Source organism: Helianthus annuus, chromosome 5 (assembly GCF_002127325.2).
Source record: "Helianthus annuus cultivar XRQ/B chromosome 5, HanXRQr2.0-SUNRISE, whole genome shotgun sequence".
NCBI classification, from domain to species: Eukaryota; Viridiplantae; Streptophyta; class Magnoliopsida; order Asterales; family Asteraceae; genus Helianthus; species Helianthus annuus.
Window position 1 is genome coordinate 22,467,170 of NC_035437.2, and position 11,556 is coordinate 22,478,725.

An 11,556-nucleotide genomic window follows, 5' to 3' on the forward strand; every position below is an offset into this window, starting at 1 on the left:
AAATTCGAATGGACTGAAAAGCATGAGAATGCTTTACAAGCCCTTAAAGAATATATGTCCTCAGCACCAGCATTAATGAAACCCGGAAAAGGTGATGTGTTATCCTTATACCTAGCGGTATCCTCAACCGCTGTAAGTGCAGTCCTTGTTAAGGATCACGAAGGTACACAACATCCTATCTACTATGTAAGTAAGAGTTTACTTGATGCCGAATCCAGGTATTCACACCTTGAAAAACTTATTCTTGCATTAATTATGGCATCTACTAAGCTAAGACATTATTTTGAAACTCATACTATTGTTGTTAGAACTAATTTTCCAATCAAGAATGTCCTCAGGAAACCAGAGATGTCCGGAAGAATGGCTAAGTGGGCAGTAAAGCTTAGTGCCCATGATATAAGATATGAGCCTAGAACAGCCATCAAATCCCAAGCACTAGCTGACTTTGTGGCTGATTTCAGTAGTGATCTACAAAAGGAAGCAGAATTGGAAGTCCAGCAGCTGGATGAGACCAAGGATCCTTGGATACTACACACTGATGGATCCTCAAATGTCAAGGGCACAGGGCTCGGGATACTACTAAAATCGCCACAGGGGGACATAATACCCCACTCCATAGCCTGTGAGTTCCAAGCAACTAACAATGAGGCTGAATATGAAGCCTTAATTGCTGGCTTGCAAATTGCTAAGGATATGGGGGTGAAATATCTTAAAGTATATGTGGACTCATTATTGATCACCAATCACTTTAATAGATCCTATGCTGCTAAAGGTGAAAAACTAACCAAATATTTAGAGATAGTCAAAGAATTGGCACTCTCTTTTGTCTCTTTCAGCCTAACACAGGTACCAAGGGAGGAAAACACAGAAGCTGATGCATTGGCCAACCTAGGATCATCCTTGAAGATTCCAGAAGATATAAGTATCCCCATCATCCATATCCTGGCTCCTGCTATTGAAAATCAGCTGGCCATGGAAATAGAAGAGGATACTGCAATGATCCCTAGTGAAGAAACTCAATCTTATTCAGGATCATGGATCTCACCAATCATGAGATACTTACAACACGGGGAGATTCCTATGGGAGAGAATCCTAGAGCTTTCAGGATCAAGGTATCTCAATTCACAATCTTAAATAATGTGCTATATAAACGATCTCTTGCAGGACCATATTTAAGATGTATCGAGGATCCTAAAATTCAAGAAGTGTTGAGAGACTTCCATGAAGGAGATTGTGGAAACCACACTGGAGGCAGGGCATTGTTCTCAAGGATCCTTAGAACAGGATACTACTGGCCAACCATGAAAAGGGATGCTGTAGAATATGCTAGGAAATGTGATCCTTGTCAAAGACACAGCAATATCCTTCATCAACCAGCCGAATTGCTACATCCTATACCATCCTCTTGGCCATTCATGAGATGGGGGATGGATATAGTTGGCAAGCTCCCTAAAGCACCTGGTGGAAAAGTATTTATGCTTGCCATGACCGACTACTTCTCCAAATGGATAGAAGCTGAAGCCTTTGCTCAAGTCAGAGAAAAGGAAGTTATATCCTTTATTAAAAGAAACATTATAACTAGATTTGGCATTCCCTCTGAAATTGTATGTGATAATGGTTCCCAATTCATTGGGAGCAGAACCACTAACTTTTGTGACAGTTGGGGAATTAAGATGATAACATGAACACCAGTCCATCCACAAGCCAATGGTCAAGCAGAATCATCCAACAAGATCATCATCAACAATCTGAAGAAGAAGCTAGGATCCAAGAAGGGGAAGTGGGCAGAGGAATTTCCTTATGTGCTGTGGGCTGATAGAACAACTCCCAAGAATGCCACTGGTCAAACACCCTTCTCCTTAGTATTTGGGACTGAAGCAGTGATCCCAACAGAAATGGTAGTTCCAACTGCTAGAACAAGTACTCGTGATCCTGAAGAGAATGCTGCAATCTTAGCTCAAGACTTGGATACTATTGAGGAAATCAGGGATTTGGCTAGAATAAGGATGGCAAGCTACCAACAAAGAATGGCTGGTGCTTACAATAAAAATGTCAGGATAAGGAAGTTCCAAGTTGGGGATATGGTGTTGAGAAAAGCATTCCAAAACACTATCAATCCTGCTGACGGGAAGTTAGCACCAAAGTGGGAAGGCCCTTACTTGATCGAAGCCGAAGCAGGAAAGGGGGCATACAGATTGCTAACCATGGAAGGAAATTTGTTACCAAGAGCCTGGAATGCCGTTCACTTAAAAAAATATTTCATGTGAACAGGATCCTCCAAGCATATGATCCTTACATTGGAAGCATCCTCGAAGGATCCCGGCGATATCAGTGATCCTTACTCTGGTAAAGTCCTTATCTCAGAACTTTTACGTTTTCTTATTTTTACCTAAGGATAAGGATCATGCATCCTTCATCCTCTTCTCACGGACCATTTGAGTTATGATAGTCCAGGTATCTTCAGCATATCGTTAAAGATCTTCAAAAGCACCACAGATCCTTGGGTTCAACCCCAGTTATCCTTGGGCTTGTCCCCAGTTTTCGCCAGTAGCGCACGATGATCCTGGTATAGTTCACGTCTTTGGGACCAGTACCCACTTTCGGGGCTGACAACCTCATCGTACTGGCTATACCTAGGATCCTACGTATAATGGTAGACGTACCATACATCCGTTCCTAAGGTTTCTAACGTTTTCACGTTAGCTAAGGTTTTGGCATTTTCATGTCACTAAGATTGGATAGTCGCCAGTAAGGGCCATACTCCAGTTTACATACGATCCTTGGGCTTGTCCCCAGTTATCCTTCGGGCTTGTCCCCAGTGATCCTTTGGGCTTGTCCCCAGTTATCCTTTGGGATCATACCCAGCTATCCTTTGGGCTTGTCCCCAGTGATCCTTTGGGCTTGTCCCCAGTTATCCTTTGGGCATGACCCCAGCTATTATTTACATTGGCTTAGTCCCAAGTTATGTTCCATTTTTCAGGTTCTCGAAGTTAAACAAATAAGGATCCTTAATCCTTATTATCCGTTAAAATTTCACTTGTGGTTATCTTGATTAAAGGTTAGGATCCTAACTTGGATTCTCAGGTATGATCCTTGACTATTTTGATTATACTTGAATAACCCTTACACTTTGACAACTAAACCTATGATCCTTGAAATAGACTACTCGAAAATTTTCAATGATAGGATATTTGATCTAGGATCATATCCTAAATTTATTAAACATGATCTGCTCAACTTTTGTTACTCTAACAAAATTATTTCTAAAACAATTGGAAAACAAGAAGATAAATAAAGGATAACAAAACAAGATAAGCCAGAAAGATTAAGGTTATTTTATTAACAAAAGGATCTTAAACCCTTTCAAAAAGTTGTCAAAATTGCCAACCCACGTTTCTACCAGCAAAACGTGGCCCGTCCACATGGGTTGGCAAAGGGTGTCCATTGTCTATGCGGTCTTAGCAGGTGCAGGAAATTAAAGGCGGCAGGATCACAAAGGCTTCATCCCCCAAACAGAGGATCCCTCCACCATTTGCGATCCTACCTATTGTCCAAAGGATCCAGGATCCTTAACCCTAAAAACTATTGTTTAAGTACAGACCATCATTGTTTGAAAACACCAACAACCACAAAAACCACTACCAAATTTTAAACATTGGGCTCCGGCTATGTCTAGAAATTTCCATCATTGCCCAATCCTGCAGCTCAAACCTTCGCTGCACCATCACCACCAGCTCCACTTGCTTCCCCCTGATCCTTGCCAGCATCACCACCTTCAAGCATAGGGATCTCCTCGGCCTCATCATCATCCTCCAACTCTGCCAGCCTTGCCTTCCAGCCTTCCACGTCCCATGTGCCTCTGTCGAAGGAAGGATCCTGAGCCTCCGCAGCCATCTGCAGCTGGATCTTATACATGGTTATCGCAGCAGAGACCTTAGCATCCTGGGTGATATCAGCTTCTCGTAGTCGAAGTTGATCAGTGCTTTGACAGCTTCATCCTTGGTAGCCCGGAGCTCCTTCTCAAGATCAGCTATCTTGAGGTCCTTCAGCACACCCATCTGTTGAAGGTCAGCAATTTGGCGATCTTGATCTTCAACGTGGTTAACATAAGTCTCTATTTCGGTAAATTTCTGCAAGAAAAACAAGATATGACGTCAGACACAAGTGATCCTCAAACAGGCAGAATATACAGGCAGGATATACAGGCATGATATTCGAGCAGGATATTCAAGTAGGATAACCAACAGGGGCAATGATCCTTACTTAATTAACGTAATCAAGAAACTGCTGGCGGATCAGGGGAAATCCTTGAAGATCCTCAGAAGCCTTTCTCTTCTTTCCCTTACCCCTAATAGGAGCTTTAGGGGCTGAAGCAGAGGGACTGGCAGCAGGAGCCTTCTTCCTTGCAGATTTAACGTTTGCAAGATCATCAATACCAAACTTGGAGGCAGACTTGACAGATTTCCTAGCGCCTACACAATCAAAACAAGATAAGTACTTTAACTAATTTAAAAATGCTACATAGAACTACTTTTTAATGAGGATACTTACTTGACATTGTGGCAGATGCGGAGGATACTTCCTGTGAATCTTGAATGGCAACTTGAAAACTTCTGATTTCTGGATCAAGCTTCTTGAAAGCTAGAACCCTCTCTCTTGCAGCAGGGGTTAACTTGAGATGAGCAACGGATATAGCTGAAAAAACACAAAAGACAAAGAAGACATTAGTGATCCTCATCATAAGAGACAAGTCTGATGGTGATCCTTCCAGGATCCTCTATCCTACCATGAGTAGCCCACTCCTTGGGCAGATCCTTCCCATTAGGGATGGTATCCCTCCTAACAAAGAAGAATCGTCGCTTCCAATTTGTATCATTCTTGGTGACCTTAAGAACAGGGTGATCCTCCCCAGCTTTCCGTTTCAACAAGTATCGACAGGAACCAAACGTGGTAAGATCATATAGCTCAGCCAGCTCCGACATCCCTAAGTCAATCCCCTCCTGCTCAATGATCCTCTCAAGGGTATACAGAACCCTCCAGATCATCGGCATGGCTTGGATATAAGACATGCCGGTCAGGGAAAAGAAGGATTGGGTGAAAGCTGGAAAAGGATACGAATATCCTATGGTAAACGGAGTTGCAGGAAAAGCTACACATGTGCCAGAAACAAAATCACTTAGAGCGGTGGGAGTGAAAGACTTGAAGATAGTATCCGCCGGAAAGCAGTGACGGATCCTATCGATGTGAGCATCGGTGAAGCAACACCTCTCAGTAGGAGAGTCCTTGATAATCCCTTGACCTTTCAAGGGGCTGTTCTTCTTGTGATCCTTGTGAGGGGAATTCCGGAGCAACATATTCACAGAAGAATAGAAACAGAGGAGCAGAAAAACAGAGTAAGAGAAGGAAGAAAGAAAAGAGGAGAATACCTGATCGATCTTCGGACGAGATTATAAAGGGAGTATATCTTGAATTTAAATGCAAATTGATCCTAACCCTATTTCCTATTTATAATCATGATCTGCAGGATTGTCACGTCTATGACGTAAGGGTTGCAACGGCTAGTCCGAGTTTAACGGCTAGTTATCCGAATCCTTCGTTGCAGATAAGATCAAAGCAAAATATAACTCATTTATTTACAAAATCACTCCTTATATTTTGGGAGCAATTGTTAGGGCTGGATTTTTATAATACATGATCCTTACACGTGATCCTAACCAGTGATCCTTGTTTCTTTGGCAGATAGTGATCCTCAGCGGAGTTCCAGGATCAGGATCACGGACCGTCATAGGATCCTCGTGCTAACAGTTGCTTTCATTGAATTTAATGTTATTTTGCAGGGACATCTAGCAGGATCCGCTCTTAGCATCACAATCAAAGGACGCGTCTTTACAACTATAGCATGTGCTTAATCGGAGATGGACGTTGTGAAGGATATGGAAACTTGGCATGATTTAAGGGCGATAATTTAGGCTAGATTTGCTTTTATTTCTAAAGGGGTAATGAGCTGATTATTAGTCTTTTTACCTAAAATAGGCCACCTACACTTGTATATATAACACTCTTCCCCATTCGGAAGACACACAACACAATTCTCACACGCTTAGACACACATTACGATAGTGATCCTTGTACTCAGCTCATTATCATCCAAAGTTGTAACCATATTTCTTATATTGAAGTTTGGTGATCGGTAGTTGCCATCACCCGAGGTTTTTTATGCCGGAGATCATAAATTGATCAAGGGCTTTTTCCTCGTATAAATCATTGTGTCTTTGCATATTTCATACTGAAGTGATCCTTTACTTTTTCAATAAACCAAGCATCATTCCCCATTTACTTAGAGTTTGGTTGCATTATCCTTGTGTGATTTTTGACCAAAACACTTACCTTCTACCAAGGTTTGTCTTTTGGTTATCCTGATTATAATGTTAAAGGTTAGGATCCTAACTTGGATTCTCAGGTATGATCCTTAACTATTTTGATTTTATTCATTATTCATTTGAGTAACCCTTATACTTTGACAACTGAACTTATGATCCTTAAAATATACTACTTTCCGGAACCTGTCGACTATAGGATATGTGATCCTTGATCATATCCTAAACTTATTGAGGATATTTATTAAGTTTTTTCTTTACTTGATAAGTTTAAACAAAATGAATATCACAACAATTGAAAAGTAAAGTGCTAACAAGGATAGCAACACGGGAGATAGCCAAAAAGTTAAAGTTATTTTATTCACAAAACATTAAACCCTTTAAGGTTGTCAAAATTGCCAACCCACGTTTCTACCAGCAATACGTGGTCCGTCCACATGGGTTGGCAAAGGGTGTCCATCGTTTACGGGTCTTTGTAGTTCAGGAAATAAAAGACGGAAGGATAACGAGTGGCTTCATCCCCCAAACAGAGGATCAATCCACCACCCATTATCATGCCTATTGTTCAAGGATCCATGATCCTTCACCCTAGAAACTATTGTCTAAAGTTATTACAGACCAACCATTGTTTAACAAAAACATCATAACCATAATAAACTGCCAAATTCTAAAAAATGGGCTCTGGCTATGTCTAGAAGTGTCCATCATCGCCCATCCTTGCAGCTTACACCTTCGCTGCATCACCATCACCAGCTCCACTTGCCTCTCCACCGGCCTGATCCTTGCCACTCTCGGTTGCCTCAATTGCTAGAACCTCACCAGCCTCTTCTTCGTCGTCCAGCTCAGCCAGCCTAGCCTTCCAGCCCTCAATGTCCCAGTTGCTCCTGTCAAAGTCAGGATCCTGAGCTTCTTGGGCCATCTGCAGCTTGGTCTTATACATGGCAATGGCAGCGGAGACTTTAGCACCCTCCATGAGCTCGTGCTTCTCATAGTCAGCGTTGATCAGAGCTTTAGCCGTCTGGGTTTTGGCATCATTGAGGTCCTTTTCAAGAGAAGCAATCTTGTGATCCTTGAGCACCGCTACTTGTTGAAGGTCCGAGTACTTTAGCTCAACTTCTTCAACATTGCCTACGTAGTCCTCGATTTCAACAAATTTCTGCAAAAAGATGATATAAAGCTTAGGATAACATGATCCTCAAGTGGGCAGGATAATTAAGCTAAGTCAGTGATCCTTACCTCAGCAAAGTACTCAAGGAACTGATGACGGATCAGAGGCAAGCCTTCTAGATTGTCAGCCTCAGAGGTCTTCCTTTTCTTGCCACCCTTGCTTTTAGAAGTGGTTGCCTTGGGGATCGTGACAGTTGGACTGGCAGCAAGCTTTTTCTTTGAGGATCGGACAGTGTCAAGGTCAGTGACACTGAATTTGAAGGCAGATCTTGAAGATTTTCCAGCACCTACACATCCAAAACAGATAATTATCCTTATTTCATTTTAATTTAAGCATTTAATTACATGTAAACATGGATACTTACTCGACATAGTGACAGAACCTGAGGATGCTTCTTGAGAATCCTGAGTGTTTGCTTTAAATGATCTTATTGCAGGATCAAGTCTTCGGAAAGCAGCAAGCCTTTCCTTTGTTGCAGGTGTTGTGATGAGGTGTGCGATAGTAATAGCTGCAAAACAGAGACAAAAGGATGTTAGTGATCCTCAAACAGAAACATGGTTATCCTGTGATCCTTTCAGGATCCTCTATCCTACCATGAGTGGTCCATTTTCTAGGAAGATCCTTTCCATCAGAGATAGAATCCCTTCTGACAAAGAAGAATCGCCGTTTCCAGTTAGTGTCATTCTTAGTGGCTTTGAAGATGGGATGTTCTTCACCAGGTTTATGTTTGAGTAGATACCGGTGGGACCCATGGCTTACGAGGTCGTACATCTCTGCAAGCTCCGACATTCCCAGATCAATACCTTGCTGCTCAATGATTCTTTCGAGGGTATACAAGACCCTCCAGATCATAGGCATTGCTTGGATGTAGGAGATGCCAGTGAGAAAGAAGAAGGATTGGGTGAAATCTGGAAAAGGGTATGTGTATCCTATTGTGAATGGGGTGACCGGAAAAGCTACCCAGGTTTCAGAAACAGAATCACTTAGAACGGTGGGATCAAATGGTTTGAAATCGGTGTTTGCCGGAAAGCAATGTCGGATTCTGTCTATTTGTGGATCAGTAAAGCAGCACTGTTCCTTCACAGAATCTTTGATGATTTCCTAGCTTTTTAGAGGACTATCCTTACGATGATCCTTAGCCAGCGAATATCTTAGCATCATCTTGATTATGACGGTGGTGAAGAAGAGACAAAGTGAGAAGATAAAGAGAGAAAGGAAAGGGAAATACTTGATCAAGTCTCCAAATGAAGATTTAAAGGATGAAACGCACGAATTTAAATGCCCTCCAACCCTTATCTCTAACTTCAATTTATAATGATGATTTTGCAGGATAGTCACCTCAATGACGTCATGTTAGCAACGGCTAGTCAGGATTCAACGGCTATATATCCGTTGGTTGGTTACGAATAAGAACGAGAAAATATAACTCATTATTTTGCATTTTACTCCTCATATTTTGGGGGCAATTGTTAGGGGAAGATTTTCCAATGATCAGTGATCCTCAACTACTGTCAGGCTTGGTGATCCTCAATTCTGTTGAGTTAGTGATCCTTAGAGGTTATTGTGGGATCAGGATCATGGATCATCATAGTGATCCTTACACTAACGATTGCCTGCTTTGTATATTGTTAGGGCTGGATTTTCATTATAGGTGATCCTTATACGTGATCCTAACCAGTGATCCTTGTTTCTTTGGCAGACAGTGATCCTCAGCAGGACTTCAGGATCAGGATCATGGGACATTATAGTGGTCCTCATACTAACGGCCACTTCCACTTAATACAATATTGTTTTGCAGGGACATCTAGCAGGATACGCTCTAGGCATCATGATCCAGGGACGCGTCTTCACAATTATGGCAAGAGCTTAATTGAAGAAAGACGTTGCACAGGATATGGAAACATGGCTTGATTCATGGGCAGCAATTTAGGCTAGATTGTCTTTATTTCTAAAGGGGTAATGAGCTGATAATTAGTCATTTTACCTAAAATAAGTCACCTACACTTGTATAAATACCCCTCTTCCTCATTCGGAAGAACACACATGACACACACGACATACGACACAACTCTCAAACACTTAGACACTCAGTGATCCTTGTACTCAGCTCATTACTATCCGAAGTTGTAACTACATTTTTATTATATTGAAGTTGGTGATCGGTAGTTGCCATCACCCGAGGTTTTTTATGCCGGAGATCATCCATTGATCAAGGGCTTTTTCCTCGTATAAATCATTGTGTCTTTGCATCTTTATCACAGAAGTGATCCTTTACTTTCATAATTAACCAAGCATCATACCCCGTTTACATCAAGTTTGGTTACATTATCCTTGTGTGATTTTTGACCAAAACAGTTTGGCGCCCACCGTGGGGCAATTGGTGCTTCATTCATAAGAAAATCTTTTGTTCGAAATCGTTTGAAAGAGTTACATGGCTTTATCATTGAAGAACACGTCCACGGCGATGTCTGCAGTCACCTCATCAGAGATCACCTTGCCTCCTCCACCGACAGGATCTCAGAAAAATACTGAGAAGAGATCAACTCCCACTTTCTCTAAACCTCTATCTTCTTCTGCTATGAATTCTTCTATTCCCAGTACTAGTGATGTATTTACTTTAATTTTGCAGATGAAGGATCGTATGCAGCGGCAAGATGAAACTAACGAAAGGATCCTCAGGGAAATTGGAGATCTCAAAAGACAAAAGAAAGCGGCAGAGGATCATTCTCCACTGATGCCCAAATCCTTGAGTTTTGATACTCCAATGATCACTTCCCAGCCATCAGGGATCCCGGACGTGCAAATCATAGGGGAGTCAAGAGGATCACATCTCAACTCGGCAGCAATGACTCAGACGTCAGGCTCACATTTTCAGCCTGTAGGATCCTATCCTCAGTACATGGGATCCTTCAGGAATTTGGGAGCCTATACGGAGACACAGCAGTTTCAAGGATCCTACTTTATTCCAGGATCATTCCAGGGCCAAGGATCCTCCTTTGTTCCAGGATCATCCCAGGTTCAAGGATCCTCCTTTGTTCCAGGATCATCCCAGACACCAGGATCCTTCCAGATACCAGGATCCCTAAAAATCTGCAAACAGGAAGTCTAGATGTCCATCAAGGGGATTTCATTCCAATGCAGACCATTGCTTCCACTGGTCCCTCCATTGTTCCAGAATCCCAGCAATTCGGATTCCCTAACTTGAACCCAATGGGAGGTAACACTTTAAATAATTATCCTACCACTAACCATGGATTCATGCAGGATACAGGTACCAATCATGCTATGGCCAGGGAATTACAGAAACTAAAGGACATGATCTCAAGTGTTCCAGGGGTAGTCAAGCCTATCCCAGAGATTGCAGATGGGAGCCACAAGGTATCTCGCTTTGCACCACCAATTTGTGATGCAGAGGTACCCAAAAGGTTCCATATCCCTACCATGAAGTTGTATGATGGCACAACGGATCCAGAGGAGCATATAGCACAATACAGGGAGAGGATGGAGATCAATCCTATCCCAGAAAAATTGAAGGAAGCATGCCTATGTAAAGGATTTGGATCCACTCTTACTGGATCAGCTCCTAAGTGGCTGCTAAGTCTTCCCCCTTACTCTATTACTTCATTTGCCAATTTAGTTAATTTATTCAATAACCAATTCTCTTGTAGTAGAAAATTTGAAAAATTAACTAGTGACTTGTACAGGATAACTCAAAATAATAATGAATCATTAAGGGATTATATAACTAAATTTAGTAAAGAATCCTTGGACATCCCTAACTTGGATATGGCTACGGCTGTTGAAGCCTTCAAAATGGGACTGCTTAAGGATTCATTATTCTATGATGATCTTGTTATGACACCATGCAGGAATTTAGATGAAGTAAGAACTCGAGCACTCAGGTTTATCCGGCTAGAGGATGACAAGAGGATCCAGGAAAGACAAGTAGGATCCTCAAAACAAGATAAGCAAGGATCCTCCTTCAAAAGCAACAAGTTCAAATCCTACCA